At 40.0% G+C, this 25,945-nt stretch overlaps 1 protein-coding gene across 4 annotated transcripts in view; it reads right to left on the bottom strand.

Annotated features, from left to right (window-relative positions):
* The window catches only part of RNF2 (ring finger protein 2), a 74,455-nt gene that overhangs the window by 13,702 nt on the left and 34,808 nt on the right, over nt 1-25,945 (bottom strand). Inside the window, exon 1 of one of the 4 annotated variants that reach the window (XM_019635492.1) lies at nt 21,280-21,493. The exons of 2 other annotated variants lie outside the window; for them this stretch is intronic. The gene's annotated coding sequence lies outside the window, so the exon portion shown is untranslated. Of the gene's footprint in view, nt 1-21,060; nt 21,080-21,279; nt 21,494-25,945 lie in introns of those variants that run through there. One more of the 4 variants, XM_019635494.1, reaches the window with a different exon arrangement.

Genomic DNA, 25,945 nt, shown 5'->3' with positions numbered 1-25,945 from the left:
AGGGAAACCACTGTGAAGGGCACACAGTTCAGAGGGACAGGCTTCACTGAAAGATTGAGACCTAATTATAGGGCTATAGAGCCCTTTCCCTCCCCCCACTCCTCACATTACTAAAGGACAGTTTCTTTCACCTGGTACATCATGTCCTGTTATCTAGAAGAAATTACAAGGCATACCAAAAGGTAAAAAACACAATGTGAAGAGATGAAGTGAGCATCAGAACCAGATATGGCAGGGATGTTGGAATTATCAGACCAGGAATTTAAAACAACTATGATTAATATGTGAATGGCTCTAATGAATAAAGTAGACAGCATATAAGAACAGATAGACAAAGTAATCAGAGAGAAGCAAATCCTAGAGAAGAACCAAAAAGCAATGCTAGAGATCAAAACCACTGTAACAGACATGAAGAATGCCTTTTGATGGTAGCCCTGACTATGACTAAGAAACTGTGAGTTAGAGGATATACCAATAGAATCCTCAAACACCTAAAAGCAAAAAGAACAAAGACTGAAAAAAAACAGAATATCCAAGAACTGTGGGATAACTACAAAACATGTAACTTATGTATAACTGGGGACACCAAGAGAAGAAAAAAGAGAAAGGAACAGAGAAAATATCTGAAACTATAATGACTGCGAATTTCCCCCAAATTAATGTCACATACCAAACCACAGGTCCAGAAAGCTCAGGGAACTTCGAGCGGAATAAATTCCAAAAAAACTACACCTCTGCACATTATTTTCAAATTACAGAAAATCAAAGATAAAGAAAAAAATCCTGAAAGCAGCCAGAAGGAAAAGGTTATACTTGCTTGAGTAGAAAAAAAGAGATGCGAAGTACAAAGTATGTCCCATGCTTTGGACCTACTTGTACTGCATTACAGTTGCTTCCGTGTCTATCTCAGGGACTTAAATAACTTAATCCTTATCATTTTCACCTACACCCAGAAATAAGCCTGCTTTATAATGAGCCTGGTTTTCAATAAAACTCAAATGAGTGAGGTAAGGTATTTAGAAAGGAAAAAATGAACCTTAAATGATACACAAAGGGAAAGAATTACTGCCGACCAGTGCTGCTCTTACATGATTTCACTAGGGATCTTCAAAGCAGGATATGTATACGTTCTCCTAAGTTACACAAAAGCTTTCTAGGGCACTTGATTAGTTTTAAGAGAATTTCATTTCCAGATTATCAATTTTCCTGAAGCATTTTTACCAAAATTGATCTAAGAACAGGCCTATTTGTCCAGGTAGATCCCTCTCCATGCCCCAAACCTTTCATAAGATTAAAGCACTTATTCACTTATTCAAGTACCCCATGCACTGACTGTATGAGGTACTAGGAATAAGTGCAGTAAACAAAACAAGTATGCAAACAATAAATTAAAATTTTCTTAAGTGCTACATAAGATACACAAAAGGGCACCAGGTTAGATAATCAAGAGGAGGAAAGGAAGTATTTATTTAAAGTAGGAGGACCAAGGAAGAACTTTCAGAGGAAGAGCCATGTTAGAAAGAAAGGTCAGTGTAACTGGTAAGTGAAGAGGAAACTGGAAGAGGTTACAGCGCTCAAGAGAGGCCACAACAGTGATCTTCCCCAGAATCAAATGGGGTTAAGGAGGGGGCAAAAGCCACAACAGTATGGGTAACAAGGAGATCAAAACTAAAATGATAAGTTCTTGATAACAATGAAAATACCACCTTATGAAATATATGGGATATGTAATGAGAGAAATCTCCCTCACAAATATTTATAACCTTCAAGTTTTAAACAATATAATCATAAAGGCTGAATAAAATGAAATAAGTATTAGAAATTAGAATATGAGCCTAAAGAAACTAAAAAATGATCCTTTTAAAGCATAAATCAAACAAACAGCTAAAAAACAAAAATAAAAACAAATGGATTTGTTCACAAAGGCAAAATCTAGTTATTTGATCCAGCTAATGCTATAAATCTCTGACCAAACCAAAATAAAAACTTTTAAAAATGCATACATCTAGATATAAAATATTTTTAAATTAGATTACCAGAGAATGCTATATTCAACTTTATACCAATAAATAAATTCAACTACCACTAATTAAAAGTTTTAGTAAGTTAGAAAAGTTAGAAGTAGATGGAAACATGTTTAACTTGATGAAGATATACCAGAAGTCCCAATGTTAAAAAAACTTTTGAAGATTCCTACTTAAAAAGTCAGGAGCAAACAAGATTGTCCTACAACACTCTGCTGAAAGTCCTAAATAATGCCACAAAATAAGAGAGAGAAACACTGGAAAAGAAGTGACAAAATAACTACAGTCTAATATGAGGGAGCTATAAATTATACCCTGCCCTCCCAAAAAAGGCCGTGTTTAGGAAAATGGGGTTATTTAGAAATGTCCATTTTACATTTTGAAGAATGATTGCTGGCTGTATTAGTTTCTTAAAGTTGCTGTAACAAATTACCACAAGTTTGGTGATTTAAAACAGAAATTTGTCTCTCACAGTTCTGGAGTCCAGAAGTCTTAAATCAGCATCACTGAGCCCAAATCAAGGTGCTGTCAAGGTGGTGCTTCCTCCAGAGATTTTAAGAGAGGCTCTGCTCCTTGCCTCTTCCAGCGTGGAATAACTGCTGGCATTCCTCGGCTTGGGGCCACATCACTCCATCACTGCCTACTCCTCTTCTGTGCCTATAAGCTCCCTCTGCCTCTCTCTCTCTCTTTTTTTTTTTTTTAAAGATTTTTTTTTTATTGGGGAATTGAGGGGATGGGAACAGTGCTGGGGAATTGGGGGAAAGGGAACAGACAAGTTGCTGTCCTTTTGTTCTTCAGTCTAGTTGTGGAGGACGTTGCTTCACTGGCCCAAGTTGGCACCATCATTGTGCTCTTCCCGGGCGAGGCAGATCAGTTGCCGGCTTCTGGACGGCCACTCACAGCGGCTGCTGGCCGCTCTCGCTGGCTGCTGACTACACACGGTAGCCCATGGCAACCCACTGCCACAGGGGCTGCAGCCTACGCCGTCGCCAGCAACTCATGGCAGCCCAGCTCCAGGTCGAGCTGTTGTTTAGCATCTTAGCTGTGGAGGGCAGTGTCACTGGCCCTCATATGTGGGATCCGAACCGGGGCCCTCTGGCATCCCAAGCCGGTTCTTAACCAACATGCCACTCGGCCGGCCCACTGCCTCTCTCTTATAAGGACATGTGTGATAACGTTTAGAGCCCTCCCAGATAACCCAGAGCAATACCCTTATATCAAGATCTCTAACTTAATGAGACCTGTAGCCTCCACCCCCCCACACCCCCCCGCAATAAAGTTATAGATTCCAGGGATGAGAATGAGTATCTTTTTAGGGCCCATTTTTAAGTCTACCACATTTGTCAAAGGGTAAGGTAACTTAAACTCCTCAAAGCCAACACTTTATGTCCCTATCCAGTATATGATTTGTTTCCTTAATTTGTTTTTTAAACTGTGAAATACATACCAAAAAAATAATCACTTTTTAATTACTTAGATTATCCCATTTTCCAATAAAGCATTTTTCTTCATTTGTTTGAGATTTGCTTCCCCAAGCACAATGAAACAAAACTAAGTAGCTCTTGCTTGCGCGCGCTCGCTCGCTCTCTCTCTCTCTCTCTCTCTCTCTCTCTCTCTCTCTCTCTCTCTCTCTCTTTCCCCCTCCCACCCCGTAATAAAAACAAAAATGTATCTTTTTCTTTCATGGTTCTTGTCCCCTGTGAATATATGCGTCAATACAGTACATCAAATTAACCCTTTTAATCTTTAGCATTCTTTCCCTCTTGCATTATATTATACAACATGTAAATGACCAAATGAGTTGTTCCTTAATTAAAACACTGCTTGCTTACAGATGCAGGTGTTAACTTTTAGAAATGTATTCAAGGCTAGGCAAACCAGGGAGCAATAATAAATTCTGAGTAAGCAATCCAACTGCCATCATAACATCGCCTGCAGATCACTTCATAAAAACCACTTGCAGCAGTTTAATCTAAAACTACAGCTGTAAGACAGACACTAATTTCTCTAAGTGTCTAAAGATACAAAGTGTTCTTTATTGAAAAAGTTGTCATACTAAACATCTGGAATATTCATCTAAATTACTTTTGCTAACCTAATAGCTTCTTTATTTAAAACAATAATATAATCAATTCCTAATTGGATTATATTTTTTCACATTGTGGAACACAGAGCAGAAACCTTTCAAAGGTGAATTACCTAATCTTCATTATCTAGTCTTAATTAAGTTTTTGAGCACTGGTAACAGATAATGTTTTCTAGTCTCTAGCTAATTAAGTTATTGTTACAGGGAAAATAAATGTTTTAAGACTTTTTAAAGTACCATTTAAAATACAGACCTAGGGCTGGCTGAGTGGCTCATTGGTTAAGAGTTGGCTTGGGAGCGCAAGCTCCGAGCAGCAGGGCTGTCGGTTCGGATCCCACATGTGCCTGTGACGCTGTGCCCTCTACAGCTAAGATGGTGAACAACAGCTCAACCTGGAGCAAGGCTGCCAACGGCGTAGGCTGCAGTGGGCTGACATAAGCTACCGTGAGTGGCCAGCAGCCAGTGTGAGCTGCCGGCGGCCAGTGTGAACGTCTGTCCATGGCTGGCGATCCATCTGCCTTAGCCGGGAAGAGCGCAATTATCACAATACCAACATGAGCCAGTGATGCAATGTCCTCCACAACTAGACTGAAGAACAAAAGAACAGTAACTGGTCTGTTCCCCTTCCCCGATTTCCCAATTCCCCAATAAAATCTTAAAAAACAACAACAACAAAAAAAACATTTCTGTAATAAAGGGATGAATTTGGTAAATTGTGAGAAAGCAAAAGAAGTAACATCTAAAAAAAAAATACAAACCTAGATAATCTAGACCTACATCTGTGCCTTCCCACCATACTTCTCATCACCCATCACTGTTTCATCTCCTCTAACAATACTCCTTCACTTGGGGGATTGGGGGATGGGAACAGCGCTGGGGAATTGGGGGAAGGGGAACAGACAAGTTGCTGTTCTTTTGTTCTTCAGTCTAGTTGTAGAGGATGTCGCTTCACTGGCCCAAGTTGGCACCATCATTGCGCTTTTCCCGGCAGAGGCAGATCAGTCACTGGCTTCTGGACGGCTGCTCACGCTGGCTGCTGGTTACACACGGTAGCCCATGGCAACCCACTGCAGCAGGGACTGCAGCCTACGCCATCACCAGCAACTCACAGCAGCCCAGCTCCAGGCTGAGCTGTTGTTCAGCATCTTAGCTGTAGAGGGCAGTGTCACTGGCCCTCATATGTGGGATCCGATCCGGGGCCCTCTGGCATCCCAAGCCAGCTCTCACCACCGCACCACTCGGCCGGCCCCACACATACTTTCTTAAGGGCCAATTCAGTCTTTCTCCAAGGCTTTAGGATGCACCGATCAAAGTCTACTATTAGTGAACACCAGTTATATGGGCAGCAGCCTTGTTTTCCTTCTGTTCCTTTATCCATATTAAAAGCTAAGAGACCCATAATGAGTTCAACAGTTTAGGAAACATTTGAGAGCTACTATGTGATAGGAAATGAGACCCTCCAAGAGCTTATTGGCTAGTGAAAGCAGTCCAGAAGGACCAGCAAAGCACAACTCAGCATGGTGTGTTTGGGAAATGCCAAGTAGTTGACAATTAAATGAGTGAAATGTGAAAAGCTGACATAAGTGAAGCCATTTAAAAATGGAGCCAGAGCAGCCTTTTCAAAGGAACTGCCTTGCACATCTTACATCTTGCTCCTTGAACCTTTGGAATGTCTGAACTAGGAAAAATAACCTTTGGACTGGGCCAAACCAACACTGTCTTACAACCATTTGCAAAGCTAACAAGAACACATAAAAACTGATGATTATGGACTCTCTCAAGACTAAATTAGTAACTGGCCACGTATAGTTAAAGCAGAACTCAGCTTTTAGCACCAACAGAAATGTCTTTCTTCTTTTCATGTAATTATTCCCTTCCTTTTCTCATAAAAACCCTTTGCCCTCACTCTGTAATCAGGACACTATCTGTTTCCCACATTGCAATTCTTTTTTATCTCTAATAAACAATTATTGCTTCTCATTTTTTGGCTTTTTGTTTTTAGGTTAACAGAAAAGAGGGAGGTTAGGAGCAGCACAGAGCGAAGCTGAAGAATTAAATTGTGGAGCTGGTGAGGGAAACTAATATGCCATGCAAAGGTGTCTGGAAAAATCCAGTGAAATGCGAAGCAAAAATACTAGCTAAAGGACTTGTGTGATAATCCAAATAATAAATGCCTACAATGGAACTATTAATAAAGACAAATTAGGAGGAGCAGTGCTGAAAATCAGTTAGGAAGTCAAATACCTGGGATATAATAAATGAGAAAGACAGGAGAGTAAAGCTCCAAGCTCCAAGCTTGTAGCTGTTTAGGTGCCAATGCTAAAAAAGGGAGAGCCAAAGAAGAAATGGTATTTTGCCAGTTCTATTCAACATATTATTGTTGGACGTTCCAGCCAGATTACGAAAGAAAAATAACAGGCATCCAAACTGGAAAGTGAAAAGCAAAAGTTTCTGTTTACAGGTGACATCTTATATGTAGAAAATCCTAGATCGCACAAAAAAGATATTGAACTGATAAATGAATTCAGCAAAGTTGGGGGTTGGGGGAGTCAACATACAAGTCAGCTGCATTTCTATACATTAACAATGAACAGCTTGAAAAAGAAATCAAGAAAACACTTCCACTTACAAAAGCATCAAAAAAAAAATAATACTTAGGCATAAATTTAACCAAGGAAGCAAAGGACTTGTACAGTGAAAATGACAAAACTGCTGAAAAATATAAATAAATGGAAAGACATCCCATCATTCCTTGTTAATGATCAGAAGACAACATTGTTAAGATGACAATACTACCCAAAGCAATCTACACACTCAATGCATTCCCTACCAAAATGTCAACAATGTTTTTTGCAGAAATATAAAAATACACCGTAAAATTCATAGAGAATGTCAAGGGACCCCAAACAGTCAAAATAATCTTGAAAAAGAACAAGTTGGAGGACCCATACTTCCCGATTTCAAAACATACTACAAAGTTACAGTAATCAAAATAGTTTGGTACTGGCACAAAGACAGATATAGAGACCAATTAATGGAAGGGAACAGAAAGCCCAGAAATCAATCTTCATATATTTGGTCAATTATTTCAGTCATTCACTGCGAAAAGTCAGTCTTTTCAACAAAAGGCGCTAGGAAAACTGGATATCCCCATGCAGAAGAATGAAGTTAGACCCTAACTTTATACTACATATAAAAGTGACTAAAAATGGATCAAATATCTAAATGTAAGAGCTAAAACTATAAAGCTTTCAGAGGAAAACGGGGGAAATACCTCTTGACATTGAACTTGGCAATGATTTTTTTCAATATGACACCAAAAGCACAGGCAACAAAAGAAAAAACTAATAAATTGGACTTTATTAAAAATTGAAAACTTTTGTACATCAAAGGACACTAGCAAGAAAGTGAAAAGGTAACTCACAGAATGGGAGCAAATATTTCCAAATAATATATCTGAGAAAGGATTAATATCCAGAATATGTAAAGAACTACTATAATTCAACAACAAAAAACTAAATTAAAAATGGGCAAAAGACTTGAATAGACATTTCTCCAAAGAAATACAGATAGCCAATGAGCGCATAAAAAATTTCTGAACTAATCATTAGGAAGATACAAATCAAAACCACAATGAGATACCACTCCATACCCATGACAACGGCTATATGGCTATTATCAAAAAACAGACAATAACAAGTGTTGACAAGGATGTGGCAAAATTGGAACCCTTATACATTGCTGGTGGGAATGTAAAATGGTTCAACCATTTCTAAATATAATATGGTGGGTCCACAAGAAATTAAACACAGAATTACCATGTGATCCAGCAATTCCAATTCTAAGTATATAGCCAAAAGAATTGAAAGCAGAAGCTCAAACAGATATTTGTACACCCAAGTTTGTAACATTATTCACAGTAGCCAAAAGGTGTAAACAGCCCAAATGTCCATCAACAGATGAATGGACAAACAAAATGTAATATATACATACCATGATACATTTAGTCTGCCTCAAAATGGAATGAAATTTTGATATATGCTAAATGATGAACCTTTGAAACATACTAAGTAAGATAAGCCAAACACAAAGGAACAATTTATGATTCTACTTACATCAAGTACCTAGAATAGTCAAACTCATAGAAAGTAGAATAATAGTTACCAGGGGCTAGAGGGAAGAGGTAATGAGGAGCTACTGCCATTAAGGACAGTTTCAGTTTGAGACGATGAAAAAGTTCTAGATATGACAGTGGTGATGGTTACACAACAATGTGAATGAATTTAATGTCGCTCAATTGTACATTTAACAATATTTTAAAATGGTAAATCTTGTTATATATATTTTACCACAAAAACAAAAATTTAAAAATGCTTTCAAACAGAAAATAGTATACATATCTAAGAAAGGGTGAGAAGCTGAATTCAGTTTTAGACTTGTTGCATATAGGCACATAGAGGTCATCCAGAATAAACACATCTTAAGCATGAAAGGTTCTGATGGGAAATTTCAGCTTACAGAAATCAAACTTTAAGAGAAAAGAACATGCAGTGTGAACAGAAAAAGTGGAATAGGATCAAAGGAAACTCTGGGCTTGCTAACTGAACTCACAGATGTAGGAAGAGTACTATTCAAAATTATCCCCCCATACATCCATGTGATGGATTATCTGGTTCAAAAACAACTCAACAGCGATACTGCTGGACAGGAAGAAATCTACTGATGAATCTCAACCTTGCTATACAAACTACTCTTTGGAGGCACTATAAAAAAAATCAAAGTATGAAATCCTGCCAGGGTTGAAATGAAGTACCTATTTCATAGGATTCTGTGAAGAATATATGATAGCTATTACTATTATAATAAAAATGAGACAAATCAGCTTATCCTATCCAACTTCCATTTCTAACAAGGAAAAACTGCCGATTTTTCCTGAGGGTTAATAAACATTAATCATAACTTACTATATAGAAGCTACTTTGGGTTACAATATATCAATTTAAGATACATTAAAATACTCCATCTGTAGAATTTTTGTGGCTTTCTGAAAGTGTCCACATCCTAATAATCCAGAATTGGTATGTTACCTTACATGGCAAAAAGGACTCTGCTGGTATGGACTCTTGGGATGGGGAGATGATCCTAGATTACCTGGGTTTGGTCCAGGTAATTACAAGGGTCCCAATGAGAGAAGGTGATGTAAGAAGGAGTCAGGGGTAGCAGGCAAGAGAGAACTCTGAAGATGCTATGCTGCTGGCATGAAGACTGAGGAAGGACCCGTGAGCTAAGATGGTGCCAGCAGCCCCTAGAAGCTAGAAAAGGCGAGAACATGAATTCTCCTCTAGAGCCTCCAAAAGGAACACAGGTCTGCCACCCCCTTGGTTTTAACCCCTTTGGACTTCTGACTATCCAAACTGTAAAATAATAAACGTGTGTTGTTTTTAAGCCACTATGTTGTGGTAATTTATCACAGCAGCAATAGGAAACTAATACACCAGCTGAACCCAAATTATCAAGACAAAGCCAATGGCAGAATGGGAGAAGGTGAAAAAAAAATAGTAAACTTCAGTTTACTTGCCCAATGGAGTCTTGTCTTCTGCCAAAAGAAAATTAAATGCACCCACAAGAAATAGTCTTCCTCTAAAGAAGTTCTCAAATTTGGCTGCTTACAGGATCACCTGGACAGCTTTTACACAATTCTGATAACAAGGTCCCATTTCAGACCAACTGAATCATTATTTCCAATATGGTTAGAAAGTCACATGGTGTTTGTGTGCAGCAAGGGCTTAGAACCCACTATTCTACCCAAAGATCACTTTTTAGTGACTTATAGAAACTCCTGGCTTTTCCAAATACTGTTAAGTTCCTGAAATTGTCCCCCAATAAATACTTGGTTCACTATTCATTCATTCATCCAGTCGTTGGTTTAATGTATGTTTTGCCATCTTTAGCTTTGACAATAAGTTACCCTAGGTAAGAAGTTGACTGGGCCAATTCCTAAAAGCAAACATCCTGGATCAAAAAGCAGATATCGGGCCGGCCGAGTGGCGCGTTGGTTAAGAGCTGGCTTGGGACGCCAGAGGGCCCCAGTTCGGATCCCACATATGAGGGCCAGTGACACTGCCCTCTACAGCTAAGATGCTGAACAACAGCTCAACCTGGGGCTGGGCTGCCATGAGTCGCCGGCGAAGGCATAGGCTGCAGCCCCTGCTGCAGTGAGTTGCCATGGGCTACCATGTGTAGCCAGCAGCCAGTGTGAGCAGCCAGCAGTCACAATGATCGGCCGTCCAGAAGCCAGCGACTGATCTGCCTCGCCTGGGAAGAGCACAATGATGGTGCCAACTTGGGCCAGTGAAGTGACGTCCTCCACAACCAGACTGAAGAACAAAGGGACAGCAACTTGTCTGTTCCCCTTCCCCCAATTCCCCAGCGCTGTTCCCATCCCCCAATTCCCCAATAAAAAAAATAAAATTTAAATAAAATTTAAAAAAAGCAGATATCTTTTTTTTATTATTATTCTGACAAATACTGCTAAATTGCTATACCAACTTACCCTTTGACCAATTAAGGATTACCGACATTTTTTTTTTTTTAAGATTTTTATTGGGGAATTGGGGAGATGGGAACAGCGCTAGGGAATTGGGGGAAGGGGAACAGACAAGTTGCCCGACATTTTTTTTTTAATCCTACCCAGTCTGATAGGTAGGAAATGATATTTCATTGCTGTTTTAATTTGCAAGACTTCAATCATCTTTACACAGCTTTACTGGCCATTTTTAGGTCAATTACTTATTCATATTTATTTCTATTAGTTTTTTAAAAGTTAATTTGTAAGAAATTTTTCTGTTAAGGAAATTGACCTTGTGCCTGTCATGAGTGTTAAACATTTTTCTCCAGTTTGCTGTTTTTTGTCTTTGACTTCTTTAGGCCATAGATTTTATTTTTTACATATTTTTAATGTGTTTACCTTTTCTTCTATGGTTTCTTTGGAACGCTCATCCACACTCTAAAATCCACCATCCACCTATACTTCCTTTTAATACAGTCAGAGTTTCACTGTTTACACTTAAGAGATTGGGATCTGCTCCCCACCCCCACCCACCCACCAACGTAACTGGTAACTGTCCCATCATCATTTATTGTTTAGTTCATCTCTTCTCCACTGATGAAGTTACCATGCTTTCTTCTAACACATAAAAAAATATATATACATGTGAATATAAACACATGTTTATGTAGTATTTGTGTGTATATGAAAACTCTAAAATACAAGCTTAACACACTACCTTACACTGTCAACAATAAATGTGCTGCCTAACTCAGGTATAACTGTACAATTTACCAATTCCTTAGTAAGGTTATCAAATATGAAAATAAGCATTAGGCACAATGTCTCCTCCTTTCCCTTACACAACTGTCACCAGGTTGCCTCTTTCTCAAAAGTAGCGATCAATAAACGTTCCTTCTATCAGTTACTCCCCATGTTTGTACTCAGCCTTACAAAATATTTGTTGCCACTAGGTGGAGACAACTCAATAATAGGAATATTGGTTTCTCAAATAGCCACGAATTTTCTACAAATATATTCGAATGGTAAACTCTACTTCTAAATCTGTGGGTGAACTAAGGCTACTCACTTTAGCTGAGGATCCAGTTTCTTTATTTGTAAATTTAAGAATTTATATTAAGTATATTAAAGAGCCCTTTTAGCTCTAATGTTTTGTGGATCAAAAGCTTGCTTAAATAGCCTTACCAGTACAATGCCTAAAGATAGTCCTCTCCCCTTGAGCTAAGAAGGTATTGTACCTTTAGCAACTTCTTTCAACCTGAATACTTCAACCAACCAGAACCAGTCATTTCCTCTGATCATCTCAAATCAGGTAAAAAAGAGGCATATTGTGTATTCAAGTTCACACACCTAGCATTACAAGTCACAGCCAAGGCTTTCTGCACTTTTTCCTGTCTTAAAGAAAACTGCTGATACCATACTTCTCCACGTCCATTTGGCTTGTTTGCATATATATATTTTAAGTAATCAGCTAGCTATAGATGTTCCTCTGAACTGGTGGTATCCTTGGTGCTACAGGCTGTACATCTGGGAGTCTGTCTGTTCTCGTGTTGTTTTATATTTTTTGCCCCATTTGGCCAAAACATTCCATTTTTGATTTTCTGAATTCTAATTGCCTGTCTCTCTGACAAGACATTCCTTACACTGGTACTTTACTCCTGGTTCTCATCTGCCAGTCTAGATTTTGTAACTTCTAAGGATGTCTCAACCTCTGCTTGCATAAGGGGTTTCCAGTCTACTGCTTCATCCAATTAGTTGAATCCAGTGACCTACTGCCAAATTACTGACTCACTAGTAGTTTAGACCTCAGATTTTGGCATAATCTAGGCTCTCAGCCCTGAACACACACCAACTCTAAACCACAAACTAACCACATTCTTCGAGAGGGACTACTTTTAATTCTCCCAGTGCCCTAAGACCAAGAGACACAAAGGACAGTGATAATTTCCTGGGCAGAGCAGAAAAATTCTGAGTTCCTAAGTAGAGCGAGGGAGGCTACCAACTTCATTTCACATCACTACCCAAACTACAGGAAACTAAATGAGAGCATGCTGATGTGGTATCAGTAACCAGTTTTATTGGCTGTGGACTCTATGCCATTAGCACACATGGTTGGCCCCCAATAAAAACCCACAGATTTAATAGCATACACAGATCAGTATCTATCAAGAGGTAAAATACAACTAAGGCATAAAGCAAAGCTTAAAAGATTCACAAAAGCATATTATTAATGACAAAACCAGAAAGAGAAATCTAGTAACTACTGACTTTCAGTCCAAAGCCCCATGTGCCAGGACAGAAGTTAACTCCTGAAAAGTGGTATACTAAGGTTGATATCCTTTCCTGGGATGAGAAATACCCATCAAGTGCAGATTTCTGCCAGAAGCAGCAGAGGTGCTGATAAATACAAGTTAGCTTTAGCAATTAACAATGCTGAAAGTCACAGCAACATTCCCTTACCTCACTGAAAATACATATACTAATCAAATCCCAAGAGGGTCTACATTTCTGGCAAGGGTATAATCTTTTGAAAAATTAAATTTGTGGTGAGGTAATGACACAGAAAAGAAAATGATTAGAGTAAGAAAAATAAGAGAATGCTGAAGGCTGATGCCTCCATAGTCTCCTACCAGCAACTGGAATAACCCTTTCAGAAAGCAGCCAGACAATTTATTCATTTCCAGAAATACAAAAACATTTATATTCTTTCACCCAGTTATCCCAGTCCTAGGAAATAATGCTATTAATAACGGGTAACATTTACAGAGTATTTACCACTTTATATGAAATCCTGCTTAATGCTAATAATCCGATGAAGTAGTATTATTGCCCTCCTTTAATAAAGAAATCGAGTCAAAATATAAATAGCTAAATAAACAAACAAGCAAGCAACTTGCTTCAAGGTCTCACAGTAAGGGTATAGGCTGTTTGACTAAAGCGGCATGCCAAACATACTATTATTACTACTACTATGATAATAAAAGTGACACCATCAGGGAGATATTCGCTGCAACATCAACAACAGGAAATTTCTGGGTCGGCCAAGTGGCGCGTTGTTTAAGAGCTGGCTTGGGACGCCAGAGGGCCCCAGTTCGGATCCCACATGTGAGGGTCAGTGCCACTGTCCTCTACAGCTAAGATGGTGAACAACAGCTCAACCTGCAGCTGGGCTACCGTGAGTCTCCAGTGACGGTGTAGGCTGCAGACCCTGCTGCAGTGGGCTGCCATAAGCTACCGTGTGGGGCCGGCAGCTGGTGTGAGCTGCCAAGAGCCGCTGTGAGCGGCTGTCCAGAGGCCGGCGACCGATCTGCCTCACCCGGGAAGAGCGCAATGATAATACCAACATGGGCCAGTGAAGCAATGTCCTCCACAACTAGACTGAAGAACAAAAGGACAGCAACTTGCCTGTTCCCCTTCCCCCGATTCCCCAGCGCTGTTCCCCTCCCCCAATTCCGCAATAAAAAAAAACAAAACAGGAAATTTCTTCAATCATTAGAAGTAATTACTAATGCCATATGCAATGAATAGTAATACTTGTAAGGTAAAGTGATGAGAGAAACCACTAATTTGCATCTGTACTACAATTACAGCCATATAAAAGTTCTCTAGAAGGTTAGAGTCGTTCACAGTTTGGGGGTGGGGGGTTCCCCTCCTACTACCATGGGGAACAGTAGCTGCCAGACTGGGAATTCAGGTGACCTCAATTCTCATTTTGGGTCCTTAAAACAATTCCAAAAGGTAAACTGATTTAATTTTTCTTATTTTCAGGCCTTTCTTGTCTCCTGGTTTCTGCAACTCACATAAAAAGTTTAAAACTGGAAAAGTAGCTCCTGCAGTTTCAAAAGCCAGGATCTTAGAAGTGGCATGGGGAAAAAAAACCCCAAAACTTTAAGGATAGAAAAAAGTCTTACAGCTCTGATGAATCTAAAGATTAGCATAAATTTTAGGTTCATGAAAGCAGCAAAAACTTGACATAGCTCATATATACTAGAAATCAACATGACTTTGAACAAGTCAATATATAGACCTAAACCGCTTTATCCATAAAATGAGCATGTTTTAGGTGATACATACACACACACACACACACACACACACACACACACACACATACACATATTTTTAAATGTCCATTAGGGCAGAGCTCCTTATAGCATTTAAAATATACACATTTAAATATATGTATATAAATACACATATTGCAAAAGCAAGAAAAGAAAAATAAACAAGTGGGGCTACATCAAACTAAAAAGTTTCTGCTCAGCAAAGGAAACCATCAACAAAATGAAAAGGCAACCTACTGAATGTGAGAAAATAATTACAAATTACATATATATAAGGGGTTAATATCCAAAATACGTAAAGAACTTATACAACTCAGTAACAAAAAACGAACAATCCAATTAAGAAATGGGCAGAAGATCTGAATGGACATTTTTCCAAAGAAGACATACAGATGCCAACAGGTACATGAAAAGATGCTCGAATCATTAATCATCAGGGAAATGCAAATCAAAACCACAATGAGATATCCCCCCTGTTGGGGGAAGGGGACCTTGGGAAAAGCAGGGTTATATAGGACATCCACAACTTCTCCCATACCCCATTTTCATACTAACAACTTTCTTTTAAATATGGAAACTCAAAAAATTGAAAGTACACACAAAACTATCCCAGGATCCATGCCATAAATCAATTGATCTGTCTCTTTCCTCACATACACCCCTGTTATTTACAAGGCGCTTTGCTGTTTACAAACCCCCTTTTACCTACATTGCCTCTTATGTCTTTACAAATAACCTGTGAGGTCATCAAAGTTTTTTGTTTGTTTTAATAGAAAACACAGTAAAACCAAAGTTCTTGCTAGTAATAGAACCAGACCTGGAAACCAAGTCTCCTGCCTTCACTTCTGAAGCTCCTTCTACTATACGCAACACTACCGCTTCTGTAATATAGTAAAGCCTTCTATTAAACATTTGGCTGGATTCCAAGACAGCCGTCCCAGAATGAATTAGACTCTATATGTACACAGTGTAAATAGTGAGGCTTTAATGCAATTACTGGCATGGAGGCATACATCTTTTTTAAAGTGAAAAATCAGTTGGTTTTAAGTTAAATCAACACAGTGTGTATGGTGGGGGAAACACGCAAAACACTGTTCTAGAAAGTCAAAGTGAAGTACTGCAGATTTGCACTTTTTACAATAGCTAATCGAGGTAGTGGTAATACAGGGAGTAGAAAAAAAGGAGACAGGGAACAACTAAAAAAAAATGTCAAAAGAAACTGCAAGATACTTCTAATTTTAGGAAATAAAATGAGGGACTTCTGCCTTTTCTTTCCCCTGAGAAGTAACTGTGAGATTTTAAAACATCAGGCTATAATAAAAGAGATAGAAGAGGGTTTTAGTTAGCCATCAAACGGAATCCCTGCCAAAATTCCTGGCTCTGGAATACTCATATAGCACATCAGAAATCCGAAGTCCTATTTCTAGATCAGCTATTGGTACCATATAGTCTAAATTAACCAACTATTTTACTCTTTCAATTCTCACATCTGTAAAATCAAATAACATTCTTACCAAATTATTTTCTAATGACGTTGGAAGGAGTAAATGTCTGCAAAGGTAATGATCAATGTTTTAATTCTCATTAGCCACTGCGAAAATAAGTATTCCACAGACATCTATGTGCACAGTACTAGGATAGGCTAAAAGTACAGAGAAAGTGATGGTTTTTATTATTATTATTATTATTTTGTAGAAGGCAGTGTCACTGGCCCTCATATGTGGGATCCGAACCGGGGGCCTCTGGCATCCCAAGCCAGCTCTCAACCATCGCGCCACTCGGCCGGCCCGAAAGTGATGGTTTTTATAACCCAGATGAATAAAGCACAGAGAAATGCTTAACTAACAATGATTATGATTACATGACAAAATTGAGGCATCTCAGAAAGAGCTTTCATAGGAGTTGGGCTAAACATATATAGGAGTCAGGGAGAATGATGTTAGATTTGATGGAAATACGAAATAAAAAGAGCAGTCATTAAATTTAGCTAGGCAGAGAGGAGGCAAGTAGATTTCTAAGTCCTTTGGGTTCCCAAAGCACACCATTCATCTGTTACTGCATTTAACACATTGTACAATCGTTTGTCATCCCACTTAGACTGTAAATTCCTCAAGGACAGAAACCTTGTTCAATTCATTTTTCTATTCCTAATCCCTAGCATAGGGTCTCGCACACAGAAGATAACCAATGTTTTTTGAACAGGCAAGGTAAGGACAAAATTCCCTATTTAAATTACTGTATTTTAACCTAGACTATCTGTGCAGGTAATTTACTCATTGACCCTCAATGCCAAAACCACCATTCTAGACTCTGTTTTATAGAGACTGCGAAACTATATTTAACTGACTCTGCTGCAAGCAGGTTCCTTGGTAGGCTTTGCCAATGGAGGTAGTAAATGAAGATTAGAAAAGAGGAAGAGGGGTGAAGGGGCTTCTTTCCAATTCCTGGCAGCAGCAACTGCAGCTCCTGACCCTGGCAGCAGCAACTGGTTCCATCCAGCCTCCAGCTTCTTTCCATACTCCCAGAACTAGCCCTATCAGCAGCTGAACAACACTGACCTCCTCAAAGGTTCAGAACCAGACCAATGGAACCTCTTCTCTGAGCTCTTAAGTTGATTACTGCAATGTTCTTTTTTTGCTCTTAACCCACCATCTAACCAGCTCCCTAAATCCCCTCTGTTGTAATTTATTGAAGCCTCTGTTTTCTCTACTGGACACTAATACATTATTAAACCTAGTGATTTCAACTGCTCTCCTCTGAGATATCTTGCTGCTTCATTAACGCGGAAAGTAAAGAAAGTTTGGAGTTATTCCTATAGACAAAAATCTACTTTATAAAGGATAACTCAAAACTCTTTAAATTTGTGTCTGTTAAGATGCAGGATAAAAAACATTCAACTTTTATGATTTAAACTATCCAACTTGAAAAACAAAAGAGGAAACGAGAAACGTTTAAATAGGGCAGGCAATTCCAAGCACACACAGCCACCACCTTCCACTACAGCACATATCCTCAAGAAAATGTGAGATGTTAGAGCTGATGTGCCATTCCTCAGTGGTCTCAGTGCCCACAAGCCTCCCTAGTGTGAGCTTTACACCATGCTGAATGTGATGCCTACATTTTAAAACTTTTTTTTTTTTTGCTATTCTTCAACATAGTCCCTAACTACAAGCCAACTACTTCACTTAGCATTCAACAACAGAAAGAGCGATCTGTTCCAACACTAAAGTGGAGCTGAACTTATTGGTATGTTGCTCTCCCTTCCTAAGGAATTTTCAAGTACATATATATTTTTTTACTACATGTGATTTTCATTTTACACGTTGACTTTAGAATCTAACCTCTTCATAAAATACAACTCCACAGAAAAAAAAAAGAAATCGCTCTTGCAGAAGAGAACATAATCAACACATCTGTTGAAAACAAATGACCAAAATGTTTTGATATTTTTCATTTGGTCTGTTACTTCACTTAATAAGATGACCTCATTAGATAATTTAATCTGAGGTTAATTTTAAAATTAATTTTTCATTACTGTACTTAATAAAATGATTTCTTTTTAATTATGACAAAATGGCAGATATGTAGAAGCAATAAACATGTTGTTAATCTATTCGCTAAATGAAATGGGAGAAGGCAAATTCAAGCAATAAGACTTTCTTAGAAATTTTTAGTAATGTATATAGGATGCTGAGCAGCCAACAAGAAGTATCACTATGCATAGACATGCTTGTCCACTTCAGCTGTCTAACATCTGTAAGACAAAATGAGAAGTGAAAAGAATTTTGAATTTGAAAATCTGTGGGCAGTTTCACTGGAGTTCCTCCACAGAGCATAAAACCAGATAACACCCCCCCCCCTTTAACATCTATAATGTCAGGGACTCATCAGCTAGCTCCTGCCTGTAAACATACTAACACAAGCTTCCACTTCAGTGTCAAGAGTTGCATTACCACAGTAAGTATATCCATGTAAAATCAACCAAACTGTACTCCTCCCAAGATTCACCAGAGATCCCACTCGACACATTAGGCAGAAAAAGTAAAAGGCTGGAGGGCTGGGAGGCGGGGAGAAAGAGGAGATAGAAAGGATAGCTGCACCTTCAGGGAATAGACAGGGTAAATGTTACTGTACCTTTGTACCCCAAATTACATGGGGATCTACTCAGTTAAATTTAAATAAACATTCAATAAGTTACCACAACGAAGATTTCAAAGAAATTAAATAACTGGTGTCCGATGACAAATATATGTCTCCCACAGCATGTGTAATTAAACAATACTACTTAAAAATAGCATGTAGATCTGTATGTGTGCAGAATAAACATAATCTCAGTGTTTTTCCTTTAAAAAAACCTGCAAACTCTGATACATTGTTTAGTTTCTCCAGATTTAATAAATGAGTCGCTACAAAATTATGAGGTTCTTTAAGTCATACTAGAAAGGCTGTCATAATTTTAATAAAATGCATTTTAACGTTAACTCACTTCTCTTGCTGGAAGGAATTATGCTTCTCTGCTAATGTATAGAAATGAAACTGTCACTAAAACATCGGGTTATATATTTTTCATTAGACATATATCATCTTTACTCCAACCACTGCATAATATAAACACAAATCATGAATAAATCAGATTAAATAGACAGACCCTACACAACACACCGAAGGTCAGGAACAGACAAATGAAATTCCAAAGATGTTTACTGAGCTGCTCAGTATTTCTATTTGTACAAACCTGGCAGATAGCTGTCTGAGTGCTCCACAGAGGCAGATAAACTCAAAATCTTTATTTTGAATGTCTGCATCGTGTTATGGGTTCCAATTTGAAATTTTCCTATGCAGCACGTTTAAAGACCTAAGCATATTTTTCAAATACTCAAAAGGAACTAGCCTACTCAGGCAGTTTTCCTTCATAAATTCTCCATTTCACTCCCACATCTACTATAATTAACCTCAAATGTGGACTCCACAAGGATATATACCTGAAGAAAATAACTCAAATCCTTAGAAAAAGTCTGAAGGCATATTTGCTGTGCTATCCCTGGAAAATAGGAGTCTTATATATAACTACCCATTATTTTACTAAAAAAGTACGTTCAATGTACAATCAAGATTTTTAAAGATACCTGTTGATTGCGACAAGCAGAAATTTCAGGGGAGAAAAGGAATAACTAAGAGTCATACTACTGTCATTTAAATTCTTTATAAATCAAAGGGTCAAATATTCACTTTTAAGAACCAAAAATCTAACACCAATCTAAGTTATTAAAATACTAAACAGCTATACCCCAAGGCAAGTTGGGTAAGTAGATTATCCACCAATTACACTAATTATTCCAGCTGATCACCTTGGAACTACCAAAAGTAGATTATAAAATGCAAATCACTCATATCAGTTTTCAACGTAATTTGCAGTCTAAAACACTAAAACCATGTCTCATTGGGTTTTTTTTAGTTTTTAAAATAAACCATAGTACTAAAATAATGAACGCAAACCTATCCTCTTCACAGCAAATTTCTTCCCACACCTCAAAGAACCTTGACAATTTCAAATCATTTGCCCAGTAAAGGCACACAGTCTCTAAAACTTCTGACAGCCAATGCCGCTGAGACCCCAAAAAGGCTTCAAGGAAGATAAGCCAGGATGGCCTTCACGGGCAAATAATCGGAATAAACTTCAAAGTTTGAGACTAATTTTTACTACCAGTATCTCCGGGAGTAGGGAGGCGACTTCGGTAGGAGGGCAATGATCCTGACAACCAGAACCAGGGCTCCGGGTACCCAAGATCTCCGCGTGAACGGTACGATTCCAAACGCGAAGCTTCCAGGAGAAACGAGCCGAGACACCCCCTCCCCCACCACCCCTCCGGGGCAACCTCGCGGTTTCAGAAACCTGCAACAGATACTGCCGAGCAGGCAGGCGGCACTCCAGGAATGTGCGAGCCAGGAGGGGTCTCCCCGCAGCCTGCAGGGAACCCCGACGCCGAGGAGCGCCTCCCCACGCGAGCCCCGACTCCGGCACCCCGGGGGGAAGGGGCTACTTGCACGAATCGTTCTACCCCACCCCCACGGTGCAGACACGCTAAGACTGCGAGGGGGAAGCCCGGGGGGGGGGGAACAACAACAAAAAAACTCGCATTCCACGCCGTTCGCCTCCGGAAAGGGGCCGGGGAGAGGCTGGGGCCCCAGCCCGGGAGGCGAGGGGGCCGCACCGCAGCCCCGGCCTCCGCGCTGAAGAGCGCAGGGCGAGAGGTTCGCAGCGAGGGAAGGAACCCCTGAGCTTTGCCCACCGGGTCCTCCAAAGACCGACTCACCCACCTCCGCCAAGACTCTCGAAGAAACGGGAACAATGAGAACCGCCTCCCCCGCCATCCCCGCCCCGAGATCGGCCGGGGGCGGCGACGCCATCTCCCCGCACACCCCCGCGGACACACACCCCTCCCCGGCCACCGGGCCGCCTTTCAGCCACCGGCCCAAACGACGAACGTCCCGAGCCTCCGCTCCCGCGCCCTTCGCCTCCCCGGCCGCCTCACTCACCGGCGCCTGCCCCGGCCCGGGGCTCCGCTGGCCGCGGCTGGAGCAAGACTCAGGTACAAGCCGCCGCGGCCGCCGGCGCCGCCGCACAATATGGCGAGCCTGGGCTTCCGCAATGGAGTTCGGGAAATACAACAGGGGCCGCTCAATATTCATGAGAGACTGAGGGGAAGCCGGCTCGGCCGGCGCTGCGGGGAGGGCGGGAAGGAGCGAGCGAGCGAGCGAGCGAGGGGGCGGAGGCGCCGGACGGGGACGGGCTCGGGCTCGGCGCGGGAGCGCCGCCGCGCGCTGGCCTTGGAGGGCCCGAGCCTCCGCCCCGCCCCGGCCGGCCGGCCCCGCCCCCCGCGCCCTCCGCGGGGGCGACGCAGCCCCCGGGCAACGCCCAGAGGACGACGGCGCTGCCTGGCTTGGGTCCTCTGCTCGGCCTGAGCGCTCCTGCCCCTGCCTGGGCCCACCCATCACGCTTCCCGGGCCGGCTGATGGGGTTTGGGCTCCGAGTGCTCTCTCGTGACTGTCTCCTGGGCTTTACACGCATCCCGCCCGGCGGAAATCCTCCTTACTCATTCACCTCTAGAACTTCACCTGAAGTTCGCCACCTGGCCACCCGCGTTCAACAAACACACACTTTGCATCCTGGCAGAGTGAACCTAGAAGAGCTAATAATTTCAGGGAAAAGGACCTTCAATTCTAGAAGTATTGGACTTCTGGAAGTGTTCTGATTGTTCTCATCATCTCTTAACGATCTATCTTGCTGCTGTTTTATTCCTACCTCGTTGGCCTCTTCCAGTATCATCTCCTGAATTTGAGACTACAAGAATAGATTGCATAGATGTGACCATTACCTAAAACACAACCGGTTTGTCTACAAAAAAAATTATGTAAAATATGTATAGATTAAGCTGTAAACTGAAGAAGTACAAAGAAGTTAAAGCGTTCCCTGGCCTCAAGATGTACTACTGGTGAGATGTTAAGTTCTCTGGAAAAAAGAACCAATGGGGGATCACTCTGTAAATTATTTAAATGTCTAACCGCTATGCTGTGCACCTGAAACTAATATAAAATAATAATGAATGTCAACTCTAATTGAAAATAAATATAGATAGATAAATAAATACATAAATAAGAAAAAAATAACCAATACCACCAGGCAGTAAATGTGAAGGCAATTGTGGCATAAAGAAATGGACTACCTGGGAACTGGGTAAACTATGTTTATAGCCTTCAGTGTGCTTCTATGTCACTTAAGTAAATTACAGAACTCCTCTGGATTTATTTTCCTTTTTTGCAAAAATGAGAGGATTGTGTTGAATGACTCTTAGGTCCTTTCCAGCTTTTGAACTCTAAAACTCTCTACAAGCAATGCCAAATAAGTGGTGTGAATTTACTTAGGATTTTGGAAAAGAAAAGGACCAATTCCAGCTGGTGTGTTCAGGGATGACTTTTGAGAAGCTAGGATTTGAGTAGGACTGTGCAGATAGCTTTGGCTAGGTGGAGAAAAAGAGGACAAGAGTTAAAATATTAACTATAACACATTATGTATCCTTCCTTACAGTCCATTAAAGTAATCAAGAGCAAAGCATTATTCTTTTTCAGTGATCTGAAAACTTTCACCTACTATCTATAGCTTTAAATAAGAAATTATAATTCTCAGACTCTACAAGCCCTTTGAAGTTAAGCTCTTCCTCCAATGTGAAAAAAAAATCAAAATAATCAACAATGTTTCTAGTTCTCCCTTCCTGTAAGGGTCCACTTACTAGAGACAGTGCAGTTGCAGAAGTATCTCCCATCTTTATTTATGATGACTGCACGTGTAATTCAATTAAGGATATTCATAATTCAGAACCTTTTGCTCTAGCTAAAATGCTGTGAAAATAATGATGTGAGGTTAGATTAAGAAATTCAATTGATGTTGAGAGAAGTGATCATTTGTAGAAAGTACAGGAACTTAATGGATGACAGTTAAATATAGTACTTAAAAAAGATTCACAGGAGACTTGGTGGCAAATTGGGAAACTTATGGGGTATTTGGATTAAATATGATTAAAAAGCTAGACCTCAGGCTAGTATCCTTAATATGAAAGACACTACTGACAAATGAATGGAACTAATATCTATTTTATCTCTTACTCAAAAACTTGGCATTGAGAATACTATGGTCCTTCCCTGACTATACTGATCAGGAAAGGTTATGTTATGGTGTAGTAACAAACATCCCCCTAATCTCCATGCCTTAACACAACAAAAGTTATTGCTTGCTCATGTTTCATGCTTCATGTGGATCAGACTCATTCTATTCCAGTTATTCCAGGAACCAGATTGACAGGTGGTCCACCATTTTGGAGCTGTATCACCAGGACAGTCTCCATAGCAAAGGAAGAAAGTAACTAAAGAGCCCCCATGAACTTTTCACAGCCTTAGCTTGGAAAGGAAACAGACCACTGATCACATTTCATTGGCCAAAACTGGTTACATAGCCTCCCCCTCTGCAAGGGGACTGAGTCCTCGAACCCAATCCTTGAACTAAATTCAGGAGAAGTGGGAATATCGATGAACAATACTAATGTCAAACACCCAGACCCCACCAGTTATCTCCTAGATGTTATGAAAATACTCCAAGAAATTTATTCCGTAACACTGGCTCTCTTGAGTGGCTTAAAGAAAGTTATGCTTTCAAAAATAAACTCTGTACTTATTAAGCGTTGACTATAGTGATGATAGAATGGACTTTCCATTTTCTTCCCCTTTGTTTTATATATATATATATATATATATATATATATATTTATTTATTTATTTATTTAAGATTTTATTGGGGAATTGGGGGAGGGGAACAGACAAGTTGCTGTCCTTTTGTTCTTCAGTCTAGTTGTGGAGGACGTTGCTTCACTGGCCCATGTTGGTATTATCATTGTGCTCTTCCCATGTGAGGCAGTCGCTCGCCGGCCATTGGACAGCTGCTCACAGTGACTCACGGCAGCTCACGAAAGCTCACACCCGCTGCCGGCCAGCCCCACTGAGCCTACATCATCCCCGGCGACTCACAGCTGACCAGCCCCAGGTCACCTTAGCTGTAGAGGGCACAGCGTCACTGGCCCTCATGTGGGATCCGAACCGGGGCCCTGTTGCTCAGAGCTGGTGTCCCAAGCCAACTCCTAACTAACATGCCACTCAGCTGGCCCTTAATTGTATATTAAATCACAGTCAAGTCCATAGTCTATCAATAGTGATTTGACATATCCAGCCTACTTTCTTTTTGCTAATTTTTTTAACTGACATAAGGGATACCACCCTGAAAAACATTTTCTACTAACACTCTGCCCCCATGTTAAATGTGCTAATTGGAAGTGATAATCGTGTTAATCATATTTTAAGTAGGAAAACATTACATTAGCACTACCTAATACAAGTATCATATTACAGGTGGTTGACTAGATGTACTCTAGTTAAAAAGATCCCTTTCTCTCAAAACTTCAGAAGTAGTACCCTGTTAATCACACAGTGAATTGGGTAGGCATCCCTGATCACAAAATCACCTCTACTGGCTTTCTGCTATAGTACTGCCACAAAATTAAAGATTTTAGTTCAGCTCAACCAACTTTTATTGAACATCTATTATGTGCCTGCACTTTACCAAATGCTGGGAATAAAAACATTAATGTAATTTATGTAATTAGGATGTAAGTTCCTTGAGAGCAGAAATCTTGTCCATCAGTATATATCTAGAAACTAGCACAATGTTTGGCATATATAGTAGATGTTCAAGAAATAGAAAATGAAAGACTGGGAATCTTTGATCCCAGTGTGTATATGGAATAGAATAGTACATATCAGATTGGTTTACCTCACTTTTATCACTTTAGAGCAGAAATTTCTATCAAGATTGCATTTAGTCCCACCAGAGGCTTTCTCTATTTAGGCACTGAGTCTCAAATGGAAATTCAAACCTACCTATTCTACTGGGGTGCCAAAAAAAAATGTATACAAGTGGACACCTTGGTCAGCGTTGCTCAAGCAGTAATTTGCCATAATCAGAAGTGTCTGGACGCTGATGGTAACCACTTTGAGCACCTCTTGTAATTGCAGAAGTCAAACGTGACTTGCATTCATATTTTTTTATTGATGTATATTGAGTATTACATTTTAATACAGTTTTCCTTTCTTAAAATGTGTACCCATTCTTTTGGCACCCTCTTTATATCCACCATATGGATTTCTTTTCGGCTGTGCTCCAAATATCTGATGGATATCTGCTCATCTGAGATGTAGATTGCAGGCCACCAATAGCTAGGCTAGGTATGTATCACAGATTATAGAGCACTTTTATATCCATTATTTCGCTGAATCTTCAAAACAATCCTTGCAGGTATTATTCCTCCTTTATAGACAAGGGAAATGTGACTTCTGTCACATTAAGCTCAAAGTGGCTAAGGCTCAAACCTAAGTCATCTGACTCCACGTCCACGATACTTTTCATTAAGCCACATGTGCCTCCTGGCTCTGTGCTGCATACACAATTCCAGCATTTTTTTTCTTTCTATTTGGTAAGCAGTATATGAGACAAACATCTCCAGAGCTTCCTCTCAGCACTAGTATTTATTCCCATCTTCATTTTGGTCTATTTTCAAGAAGCTAGAGATGATGCTAAATATAACAGTATACTTTGAACCTG

Source organism: Hipposideros armiger, unplaced genomic scaffold (genome assembly GCF_001890085.2).
Source record: "Hipposideros armiger isolate ML-2016 unplaced genomic scaffold, ASM189008v1 scaffold_22, whole genome shotgun sequence".
Classification (NCBI taxonomy): domain Eukaryota; kingdom Metazoa; phylum Chordata; class Mammalia; order Chiroptera; family Hipposideridae; genus Hipposideros; species Hipposideros armiger.
The sequence above is the reverse complement of the archived record's forward strand: the minus strand, read 5'-3'. Positions and strand labels throughout refer to the sequence as shown.